Source organism: Nymphalis io, chromosome 28, assembly GCF_905147045.1.
Source record: "Nymphalis io chromosome 28, ilAglIoxx1.1, whole genome shotgun sequence".
NCBI classification, from domain to species: domain Eukaryota; kingdom Metazoa; phylum Arthropoda; class Insecta; order Lepidoptera; family Nymphalidae; genus Nymphalis; species Nymphalis io.
The window spans coordinates 6,804,005-6,816,449 of NC_065915.1; the positions used below are offsets into that span (position 1 = coordinate 6,804,005).

The window sequence follows — 12,445 nt, forward strand, 5'->3', positions numbered from 1 at the left end:
TATGATTTTCGGTAATACTCTCTAGCTACAGTAGTGCCAATCTGGCAATTTTTGAAACCTTTATTTAAAACATTTCCTGTATGAAATAAAGGTTTCTTCACCTCTATACTCCATACTTACTATGAAATAACAATTGAATTGATATAGTCTCTTTGATATAGCGGCTACTCTGTGATTACTCTATATTCTATTTGAAAGGCATAGCTAGGCTAATTGTAACCGTCAATCAATCAATGGTCCTCCTGGCTGGCCTAGGCCAGTCTGGGTACGGGCCTCGGGGTTGCCCCCCCCTACCCGGGATGTTCCTCCCCGACGGTTCTGTCCGGATTTGGCCCAGAGGGCCAGGGTCGTTATGACCCGGTGGCTATAAGTCCTTACGATTACGATTACGATTTTCCTTTTTTGAGGGTGATGTCGTCCTACCGTGTCTCCAGATCGTCGTCGTCCTCTTCACCGATGCCCGCATCGGCGCTGATGGTCGGCGACAGTAGGAGCTCACGAGGTAACGGACGCCCCTCAGGTGGTCTGGCATGAAGCGGTGCTATACCGTGGAAGTGTACGCTCGCACTGCTATCTGCCTTAGCAAATAGCGAGCGAGCGAGCTTGCGGACGAACTCCTCCACGGTGGGCGTCCTGGTGTCTCGATGGATAACATCATTTCTTACGTACCTCGGAGCTCCTACAATCAAGCGTAGGCATCGGTTCTGTTGGATCTGAATCCTCCGCTTCTGGTACGCTGAGCAGAGTGCGTACTAGGCGGGGTCCGCATATGTCAGGCGCGAGCGGAGGTAGGCACCGTAGACCCTCAGTCTGGTTTTCAACGGAAGCCGCGACGTGAAGAGGGTGTGCAGCTTAGACCGGGCAGCCGCGGCATGACTCACCACCTTGTTAACGGTGGGTATCATGCGCAGCCTGCGGTCCAAGTGACACCCCAATTGTAACCGTTCATCAATGGTCCTCCTGGCTGGCCTAGGCCAGTCTGGGTACGGGCCTCGGGGTTGCCCCCCCTACCCGGGATGGTCCTCCCCGACGGTTCGACCGTCGTGTCGATTCTTTTAGGCCCATAGGGCCAGGGTCGTTGTGACCCAGTGGCTATCTTTCTTCAGTGGTAATGTTGTTCACTGGTTATGTCGTCCTACCGCGTCTCCAGATCGTCGTCTTCCTCTTCACCGATGCCTGCATCGGCGCTGATGGTCGGCGACAATAGGAGCTCACGAGGTAACGGACGCCCCTCAGGTGGTCTGGCATGAAGTGGTGCTACTCCGTGGAGGTGTACGCTCGCACTGCTATCTGCCTTAGCAAATAGCGAGCGAGCGAGCTTGCGGACGAACTCCTCCACGGTGGGCGTCCTGGTGTCTCTATGGATGACATCATTTCTGACGTACCTCGGAGCTCCTACAATCAAGCGTAGGCATCGGTTCTGTTGGATCTGAATCCTCCGCTTCTGGTACGCTGAGCAGAGTGCGTACCAGGCGGGGGCCGCATACGTCAGGCGCGAGCGGACGTAGGCACCGTAGACCCTCAGTCTGGTCTTTAATGGAAGCCGCGACGTGAAGAGGGTGTGCAGCTTAGACCGGGCAGCCGCGGCATGACTCACCACCTTGTTAACGGTGGGTATCATGCGCAGCCTGCGGTCCAAGTGACACCCCAGGTAGCAGACTGAGGTCTGCCATCCCACGTCCTGGCCTCGAAGGGTGAGCCGACGCATCGGCTTGTCAGCACCGACAAGCAGAGCGGCCGTCTTATCGACGTTGACAGCCATCCTCCACTTGTCTAGCCAATCCGGTATCAGATCCAACACTCGTTGCATCTTGTTTATTGCGACGATCTGGTGGTAGGACGACGAAAAGAATGCGCTGTCGTCCGCGTACAGGGCCAGCATCACATCCTCTTCACCCTCACGCAGATGGTCGCGGAGGGTAGGGATGTCGTCCGTGTACACCGCGTATAGACGCGGTGACAGGCAGCTACCCTGGGGTACTCCGGCTCGAATGGGGCGCGGCTGAGAGTCCGCGCCTTCCACCGAGACATAGAAGCTTCGGCCTTCCAAAAACGACGCCACTACTCGCACATACGCGAGAGGCGCCGAGGTGTTCAAGAGCTTAGCCAGGAGTCCGGCATGCCACACCCGGTCGAAGGCCTTCTCCATGTCGAGAAAGACCCCGACGGTGGGATGCCCTCTGTTTCGCTCACTGGCTAAGTGGCTAAGAACTCTCGCCAGCTGGAGCGTCGTTGAATGGTCGCTGCGGAATCCGAACTGCTCCTCGCGCAGGGGCAGGTGAGGCGCGAGTCTCCGCAGCAACAGACGCTCGAACAGCTTGGCGATGTGCGAGAGTAGCGTGATAGGCCGATAGCTTGCCGGGAGGCGACGATCCTTCCCGGGTTTAGGGAGGGCGATAACCTTCCCTCTCTTCCACGCCTCGGGGAAGTGTCCGGTCCGGAGTATCCCGTTAAAAGCACTCGCGAGCGCTACGAGGCAGTTGTTGGGTAGCTGCATCAACGCGGCGTTGGTAATTCCGTCGGGGCCTGGCGCCTTCCTCTTCGGTAATCGGAAGACGGCCTTCCGCAGCTCGGACAGAGAGATATAATCGTCTCCCTGGAGCGGCGGGATTGGGGCCGACAGGAATACCTCCACTTGCCTCTGGATCGCCGCGTGATGATGGACGACATCGATCTTTGATAAGTCCGGTGGGTTGGGGGTGAATTGACCCTCCAAATGTTCCGCCAGGATCTCTGCTCTGTCGCTGGCGGAATATCTTCTGTTACCCGCTCGATCTAGGAGCGGGTAGACAGGCGAGTCATGTCCGGTAAGCTGTTTGCAGAGGTGGTACAACGTAGTGTCGTGCTCGGATGCTCGATCGATGGTGGCCTCCCAGTAGTCATCCTCGAGAGCCACGAGCGCACGCGACACTTCCTCTGCAATCCTATTGAGGTCACGCTTCACCCTCGGGCAGCGCGTTCGCGCCCACAGTCGGCGAAGAACTCGTTTCTTCCTCAGCTTCACTCGGAGCGAGCTCGGCAGCTGGTCCTGACGACTTCTCGGTGTGCTTCCTTGAGAGGTGGCTGCTTCTTTGGCTTTCTGGATCGCCTCAGAAATTTTAGAAGCAGCTCCTTCCACATCTTCAGTCGTCGCGATCGGGACCGTGAGCTCAAACTCCGAGAGCTCTGAGGAGTAGCGCCCCCAGTCGACCCGCAAACGAGGGGAGCGGGGCACTGTAAAGTCGCGCTGGAGGGCGATTGTGACCACAATCGGCAGGTGCTGTGTGTTGAGGTCGTAATTCACCTCAACATCGATGGGTGCGTCTAGTCGGTGGTGCAGCACGATGTCCAGGACGTCCGGCTGGTACGAAGGGTTAGTCGGTATGTGGGTCGGCGCTCCTGGACCCAACACACCGTAACCCTGTCGTTCGCTATCCTCAAGCAGGTGCCTACCCGCCTGGGTGATGACGCGCGAGCCCCAAGCGTGGTGCTTCGCGTTCAGATCACCCACGATCAGTGTAGGCATCGGCGAGTCGATAAGCGATTGGACATCGGTGCTGCAGAAAACCTGTCCGGGTGGCTTGTAGGCGGCATACAGCAGCAGCTCCGTCTCACCAGCATGCACACGCACCCCCTGCGTACGTAGGCTCACAAAAGGTGCATGTGCAAGTTCTTCGTGTATGATATCCCTCCTCACCAGGGCTGCAGTCCCTCTGAATGGGCAGCCCCGGGGAGAGACTTCATCTCGCCGATACACGAAGAAATTCGGGATTCGGAGCTCGATCTCAGCCGAGAGCTTCGTCTCGCCCAGGAGGATTACGTGAATATCCTGCGACTGGGCGAGTAAGGTCAGCTCCCGGATATGGCCACGTATGCCACCTGGGTTCCAATATAATATTCTCAGCTGGAATTGAGCTTCGCAAGAGCGGCTATTCCAGCTGAGATGGCAGGTATTATGTCCTGGCCCTGTGTATAGGCGACCAGGATCGCCGTCAGTGCCTCCATGAAGACCCGGACGATGATGGTGGTGTCCAGGCCTTTCGCACTGGCCGAGGTAGTCATCTGCGCAGGGGGAGGCACTTCTTGCCTCACCACCGGACGCGTGGCGGCAGCCGGAGCGGACTTTGGCTCCGTCGCTGCCTTCCTGGGCTGCGGCGTCGATGCCGCCGCAGGCTCAGTCCTGGGAGGCCTAGCTGCCCTCTTTCTTCTCTTCTTTTTGTTAGGCACCTTTATAGGCTGGTCCCTGGCCGTCGGCTGGTTGGCTGGAGGCGCCAAAGTTGTTGGGGGCGCAAGCTTGGCTCGCACCTCCGTGGCTTTCTTCGCAGGGGGTGGCTGCTTGGTTCGCTGGTCGACTACTATCGTCGCTTTAGGTTCTGCGACGATAGGGCGACCGACCACCTGCTTAGGTGCTACCGGGGGGACACGCTCCCTGTCCCCCTTTGGCTGTGCTCTCGGTCCGTTCGGGTGAGGGGCGGGCACGTTAATGCCCCTCCTTCGTGCTTCTTTCTTAAAGACCGGGCACCTCCGGTCCTTTGCTGTATGCGCCTTAGCGCAGTTTGCGCACGTCGGTGGTTCCGAAAGAGGTCTCGGGCAGTCCCGTGCCAGGTGTTCGCCGGCGCAGCGAACACACTTTTGTTGCCTATGGCAATTGGCCGAGGAGTGGCCAAATGCCTGGCAGCGGTGACATTGAGGCGGGCTCTTCGCGCCTCTCCAGGCTTCAATCAGCAGGCCGGGCATGCACAGGAGCTCAGTAGTCTTGTATAGTGACCTGAGCTCCTGCTCCTTCAGGTGCACCAGCTGGACGAAATAGGTGCACCCATGTCGACCTCTTCCGCCTGGGATCGCCTTCGCGCACTGCGCAGGGAACCCTAAACTGCGCAGGGCGGCGATCACCTCTTCCGGGGGTGTGTCGAGTGGTAGCCCCCTAATGGCCACCTTGGTTGGCAGTTCCGCGGGTGGGCTATAGCAGAACCAGGATATAGTCTTATCCTGGTTCATAGCCTCAGTCAGATGGCGCTGGATGACCCGAAATTCCTCCGCGGATCCGGGCAAGAAGCGCACTCCCTTTCCCAAAGGGCGTGCGTTCGGGGCGTGTCCTAGCTTGTTTTTAAGCACCTCGAAGTGCCTCGTCCAGTTCGGTAGGCGTTCCGCCGTGATCGGCGGGTAGCTAGAACGAGGCGTCGCTCTTGGGGCTGGTACCGGTGCAGGGGCTCGACTCCTGGGCGACGCTGGAGCGGCAGCGGCCGCCGCATAGGTGACCCCTGACGGCCCCGGTTGCGGTGAAGTGAGACGGGAGGCTGTCCTCTCCTCGACCGTCGATGGCAGTGCCGCGTAGCTCGTCGAGTCACGCGGCCAGGTGTCTTGCGACCCCCCCTCCATTGGGGAGGGGGATCGCGGCGGTGGTAATTCTTTTGGCCGTCCTTTTTCGCTTGCTTCGCCCGTTGTAGGCGATGCCGCGCGCGATGAGGATGCCGAATCCTGCGGCGATCCGTACGGCGGTGATGCAGTGGAAACATCGGTCTTGGGGCGCTTGTCCTCCCCTTCCATTGACTCCGGCAAAGAGTCCGGTCTCGGGCGCTTGGCTCCTTCCGCGCCTGCTGTAGACTCAGCTACAGTGGCGGCGAAGTCTGCTTCAGCAGCCCGGTGGACGTCCTCCACCGGTTTCAGCATGCATTATGCGTATACGCGGGGCGGCGGCGGGGGTGAGGGCGACAGGCACGGTCGAGTTGTCGAAGATGTCTCTGAACAACTGACCGCGCGATGCCGGACCTGCCTCGGCCACGCTTGCGTTGGTCTAAGGGGGGGGGCTCCCCCCCTTCAGACATGATGGTGGTGTCGGATTGCTGCTCTTGATGTGTATGCACGGGCACCACGACCTCGGCGCGTGCAACCAAGCCAGGTGAGACCCCTAGGGGAGGCCCAGCTAAGCGCCCGCGAGCGGAAGTTCGGTCCGTGCACACCGGTATCTCTGTTCTTCAGCTTTCCTTGGTTTCGTTGATCCTGCAGGATTTTTTGATAACCAAAAAAGTGCAGGATCTATTCGTGCGCTTCTCTTCACTTGAGCAGGCAGACTCCTGGCAACTAGCACCGGCCGTTTCCTCAAGCCGACGTCGGAGGACGCGGCGAGTACAACTGGCACCGGAGGGGGTCGTTGGGAGCGGGGGATGTTCGATCGGAGAGATGGCACGTCTTACATATACAATAATCTCACCGAACACAATATGAGAATATTCAGAGAATACCCTCGATATATATATTCGATTCGATATATTATATATATGTAAATATCGTGTTACGTTTACGGCACTGAGACGATAGATGTCGCTAGTATTAGATTAGATCGCGCTGACGAAGTTCGTAGTCCGAAATACATAAGGGTGACCGGCGAGGAGCAATGCATACTTACCTGGCGTAGAGGACACCGTGATCATGATGGCGGTTCCCCCAGAGCGAGGCTTGTCCATTGCACTGCGGACGGGTTGACCTCTGCGATTATCCCTAATGCGGATAACTCGGACGCGTAATTTTTGTTAGTGGGGACTGCGTACGCGCCGTCCCCCTTAAAATAACTCTTATATAATTTAAATATAATTATGGTATTAAAATAATCGGCCAATAACCAAACTTTCTAGGAGCGATTAAAGTCCTACACCCCTAAGATTTAAAATGTCACCAGTAGGAATCGATCGCTTTATAGAGTTGTAGGTACGCTAGCCATATTTAGACTATCGAGGCAGTCAAAAGCAAAATAGATTTACAACTGAAAGCCAGTTCCTTTGATCTTACTCTACGGCTCTATTCGGTATATTCCGAATAGGTGGTAGCTCTACAGTCAATTCAATCTAGAAACGTGATCATTCAAATGTAGGTACTTATTTTTATAAGGAACTATCGCTTGGCCCGCTGCTTTGTCTGCGTTATTATCGTAAATCAAGTTAAACGGGATAAAAAGGCCAAAAGATCTTAATTATGTCATATCTTAGCTGTGATAAAGCGTGACGAAGTAACAAATGTTCACAACACACACAAACTTTCGTATTTATGACAGTGCGATTATTACTATTCTAATAATTAAATATATAGATATACTGAATTATTGTAACGCCTCCTTTATAAACTATGTTAGGTGTAGTACCTATTTCTCTTTACGAGAACAACTATATCTTTGACATGATTACACGTAAACAGTGGCGTAGCTAGGTGGACAAGGGCCCCGATGCATAAGGAAAGAATCATAAGGAAGGAACAAGAATAGGAAAGAGTGAGTTCAACTTATCCCTAGTAAGCTAAATCCATACGTCGCCTCTATGAGGGGTAGAATCTCTATGTGTTTAATAGAAGAAAATGGGAATAAATAAACAACGACGCACATGACAATATAGAATATTTATTATACGGATGAGATCAATAAAAGGAAAAAAAGATTTTTAACAGAAATCCCCGCCCACACAAAATTTTCTTTTTTTCTTTTATGCTCCCTTCTTTTCAAAGCTGAGGTGAGCCCTCTGAGCTCCGGGGCCCTGGTGCACTGCACCACCAGCTACGATAGCTTCGCCACTGCACGTGATCACGCTACATACAGTTGTCCATGGGTATAGCAGCAGCAAGTAATAGAATAATATATAATCCTTCTTACCTAATGAAACTGTAAATAAGAATGCAACTAAATAATTTAATGCAAAATTTAATGAACCCTAAAAGTAAAAAAAAACTAAATAAAAAAAATATATATTATTGTGAACTTAGAAGTAAAGACTTATAGACAACCTAGTAAGGTAGTAAATAATTAGGAAGATATAAAAAAAAAAAATTGTACTGAAATCTTTAAGTGATTATAATAACATGTGTAAAAAAAATATCATTTAAACTTTTTTTTTCGTACAATTTTTGCTCCGTCCGAGTTTTGACTGTGACGTCACTTCGCCCGATCGTTATTGCGGGCGACTCTTTTATAAACTTTACTGTATATTTGTAAACCGCTGTTGTAAAGTTTCGGCTGGACCAGTAAATTGTATAAGTAGTTGATAGTAGTGTTTATTTTATTTTTTGTAATTTTGTATATGAGTCTTGTTACTTTTTTTTTTTTTTTATAGAATAGGAAGGTGGACGAGCATATGGGCCACCTGATGGTAAGTGGTCACCAAACGCCCTTAGACATTGGCATTGTGAGAAATGTCAAAGATTTTATGTCCCTTGTGCCTGTAATTACACTGGCTCACTCGCCCTTCAAACCGGAACACAACAATATCAAGTATTGCTGTTTTGCGGTAGAATATCTGATGAGTGGGTGGTACCTACCCAGACGAGCTTGCACAAAGCCCTACCACCAGTAAATTATTATTTTAATATTAATGTTACTTAAATAAATAAATTATTATTATTATTTTGATACGCGCGTTGATAATTTCGTACTTATTTTATCCCTCTTTGTGATTTGACGCCCCACATATGTTATTTTACTTATAATAATATTAGAACGATTATCAATATATTATTTTATGCTAAAATAAGAGCAGTATTTTCACGTAGACTAACAAGTAATCTACCGAAAGTCGTTCTTATGATTGCGGATTCTTTCACAAATCACGCGAAATTAGTGAGCTTATTATTATTGTTTGTTTTAAACTTTTTAACAAATGATGCAGATTGATCAGAACTGTGATCGGCAATAAGTCCGTGCGTACTCTTCATGTAGAGATACAAGTGCTTTCCGCTTTCGATAGAAGATAATATCGATATAGAATATAATATACATTTCGTATATTTGAATTATACACACACAATTCAGGTTGGATAGTTACGATAAAGAGCCACGGCATATTGTCCTCAATTTGCTTGTGATGAAAGTATTGCACTTTCATACATCGACGTGTTTTCGACAAATATTAGCGCGGCCGGTGTATGAAGCGTCTACAGTCCTGTCGTTTGCCAACATTAATATACAGAAGAAGCAGAGTAGGTGATAGCACCCAGCCTTGTGGAATACCAGAATTGACGAATTTTAAGCATGGACCGTCAACAACCTTGATGGGCCGATCAGGCAAAATTGGTTATCCAGTTGAATTGTTCCTGGGAAGACCAATCAAAGGCTTTTTCTATGTCCAGACTAACTGCTAACTTTATTGTAGTTGAGTCCAAGAGGTGGCCTCTTAGACTCAATTGTTAGCGCGTCGGTCAGGTATACTAGAAGATCTCTCGCAGGCTGGCGGAACCCCAGAAGGTGCCGACCACTTTGCCGAGGTGGTCTCTTGGCCAGTTAGACCGCGAGCTAGTCAAGGAGGCCGCCATTGTGCAACGGTGGGGTTCCACGGGACGGAGGGAGGGTGCCAGCGTGGAAGAGCTGGCGGGCCGCATTAGCCGTGCCCTCAAAGAGGTCTGCGATGCGGCCATGCCGAGACCCCGTCGCAGAGCCCAGCGCCGGCATGTGTACTGGTGGTCGCCCGAAATAGCCGAGCTTCGGGCGACGTGCAATCGGGCGCGGCGGGCCTACGTCCGCTGTCGAAGACGCAACGGCCTCGATGTGGACCTGGAGGGACAGCTTTTGGCCGCTTACCGCCAGCTAAAAAAGGACCTGCAGCTGGCAATAAGTCGGGCCAAAGAGAAGGCGAGGGAAGAGCTGCTGGTGAGCCTCAACCTAAACCCATGGGGGCGAGCATATCGAGGGGTTCGCGGAAAATTCCGCACCCAAACTACCCCCGTGACGGAGACGCTGCCGCCGGAGCTCGTTCTGCGCCTGGTCGGGGAACTGTTTCCCCACCCAGGCTAGTTTGTCCCTCCACAGATGGCCCCTCGCTCTGTGATAGAAGACCTAGTGGCCCCACCATTGATCACGGAGCGAGAAATGGAGATGGCCCTCGGCCGCTTGAGGACCAAAAACAGGACGCCGGGTCCGGACGGTGTTCCAGGGCGTGTTCTGTGCGATGCCCTGGAATACCTAGGTACAAGACTTCGGGAGCTGTTCAACGAATGTCTGCGCAGCGGGCAGTTTCCGAAGCCTTGGAAGCAAGGGAAGTTGGTGCTCTTGCCAAAGGAGGGGCGGGCACCAGGCTCCTCTTCGGCATATAGGCCGATAGTGCTGCTGAACGAGACGGGCAAATTGTTTGAGAAGATTCTCGCAGCTCGTCTCGTTCAACACCTCGACCAGGCCGGTCCGGGTCTCTCGGAGGCTCAGTTCGGGTTCAGGGCGGGCCGTTCAACGATCGACGCCTTGAACGCCCTGAAGACTCGGACCACGGAAACAGTGGCCCAGGGGCAAGTGGTCCTGGCGGTGTTGTTAGACGTTGCAAACGCCTTTAACAGTCTCCCATTCAAGACGATCAGAGAGGCACTCCGATACCAAGGGGTGCCGATCTATCTGAGGAGACTGTTGGAGGCGTACCTCCAGGACAGGGAGGTCGTATGGGCAGGAGGCGACGGGAAGTTGGTCCGGCGTCGGGTAGGCTGCGGCGTTCCACAGGGGTCGGTCCTCGGCCCAATTCTGTGGAACGTCGGTTTTGATTGGCTTCTGAAGGCACCCGTCCTTCCCGGTATGGGGGTGTTCTGTTACGCGGACGACACCCTCATTACCGCGACGGGACGGGACTTTGGGGAGGCGGCCCACCTGGCTGAAGTTGGAAGAACTTTGACCGTGGACCGAATGGAAATGCTGGAAGTCTTGGACAGCGGCGACGCTCCTCGCGGGCGATCCACCCTGGGAACTCCAGGCGGAGGTGCTCGCAGAGGTGTACCGCTTCCGGGCCGAGGCGAGAGACCGCGGCGACCGTCCAGGGTCGGCGGATGTTGGGCGGATCAGGGCTCTAGCCCAGCAAGCCCTGATAGCCCGATGGGAGAAAGATCTGAGGTCCCCCACAGCGGGCCTGGCGACAGTGGAGGCGGTACGTCCCCACTTAAATCGCTGGCTCAAAAGAAAACGAGGCACGCTCTCGTTTAGGTTAACGCAGGTACTTACCGGACACGGCTGCTTCGGTAAGTACCTGCACAAGATAGCATGGCGGGAAATGTCACCTTCCTGCCACGAGTGTGGTGCGCCAACCGACACGGCGCAACATACCCTGACGGAGTGTGCCGCGTGGGGGCCCCAGAGGCTTTCTCTGGCGGCAGTTGTCGGCGGAGACCTCTCCTTGCCGAGCATCATCAACGCGATGCTCGGAAGCGATGAGTGTTGGTCGGAAATGGTCTCCTTCTGTGAAAATGTAATGTCGCAGAAGGAGGCCGCGGAGCGGGAGCGGGAAGAGGACACCACTGCAAACCTGCTCCGCCGAAGAAGACTGGGGAGAAGAATGAGGCGCTATGCGCACCTTTTCCCTCCGCCGCAATAGGCGTCGCTGAGACTAGGGGGTTCTCAGTACCCTGGTAATCCCCATAGAGAATGGAGGCCTGCAGACCACCCGTCAGAGCGTCGCGGTAGCATGCGCAAGCGATCCCGTGGCGCTCCTCGTTATGACGGAAAGGGTACCGCTGGTTATTTAGTGGGTATTCCGTTGTTCGGGGCGCACTCGGCGCCTCGGGCATCGGCGAGCCCCACATACCCCCCACTGTTCCCGTGGGGGAAACGCGTACTGCGTTTTTCCAGCGTAAAAAAAAAAAAAAGGTATACTAGAAGATCACCGGTGCTAGCTTTACATTTAATTCAATACTGTAATAATAATAACATGGTGATTCAAAAGTACCCTTATAAGTCTATTTGAATAAAGAATTATTTGATTTAATTTGTATTATACGTACTATATTAGACAACGTATTTGACTTTCAAAGAAACGTAATATGGTAACAATTAATTTCAATGGGTCACAGTCATTAAGGATTTTATCAACGTATACCATTGGCGATACGGCGTTGTTCACAAATTATCTTCGAGATTAACAATAAACTTAAGATTAACGTTGAAATGCATTTTTTTCGATACAAATCTTATGACAACACTATCGGTATTCAACGTATCAAGGCCGTATTACGAACATTCTGAATTATGCTTATATTTAGCGAATACCAATAACTAGCCTGTAAAAATTAATTGTTTGATCCTCAAAGTAAAAACTTATATATACGACAAATTTTACTACTAAGGTACTTACATTAAAATGCTCATTACGAATCTACTTGTTTTTGTTGATAATATATATATATGGAAAAAGTATTTTTCCTGAGTTCTATTTGTTGAATGAGTATGCTTTGGTGCTGTATAATAAATATATTAAAGTTTTTTATACAAACAGAAATATAAATAAAATCAAGAATAACGCGAAAATTTAGGCGAAATTGTATGGGCGAGCAAGCGACGTTGGGCGAAAAAAAAGAATTTAAGAACTCGTAACTATAAAAAACGCTTCTTATAATAATAAGTTTATTTCAATTTACAATTTTTAACCATTTATGGACTAATATTTCCCGGACAACCTTATCGATGGACAGGCAAAATTATTTTTTTTGGTTTGGATAACTCGCAAATAGCTAGATTAACTGTAAA

The 12,445-nt window shown here is 51.8% G+C and overlaps 1 non-coding gene across 1 annotated transcript; it reads left to right on the forward strand.

The window, feature by feature from the left end:
* The first annotated feature begins 6,377 nt into the window (after positions 1-6,377).
* LOC126779362 (U1 spliceosomal RNA) lies at positions 6,378-6,539 on the forward strand. The gene has a single exon (XR_007670335.1). It is a non-coding gene; the product is annotated as a U1 spliceosomal RNA (small nuclear RNA).
* Positions 6,540-12,445: the final 5,906 nt, after the last annotated feature.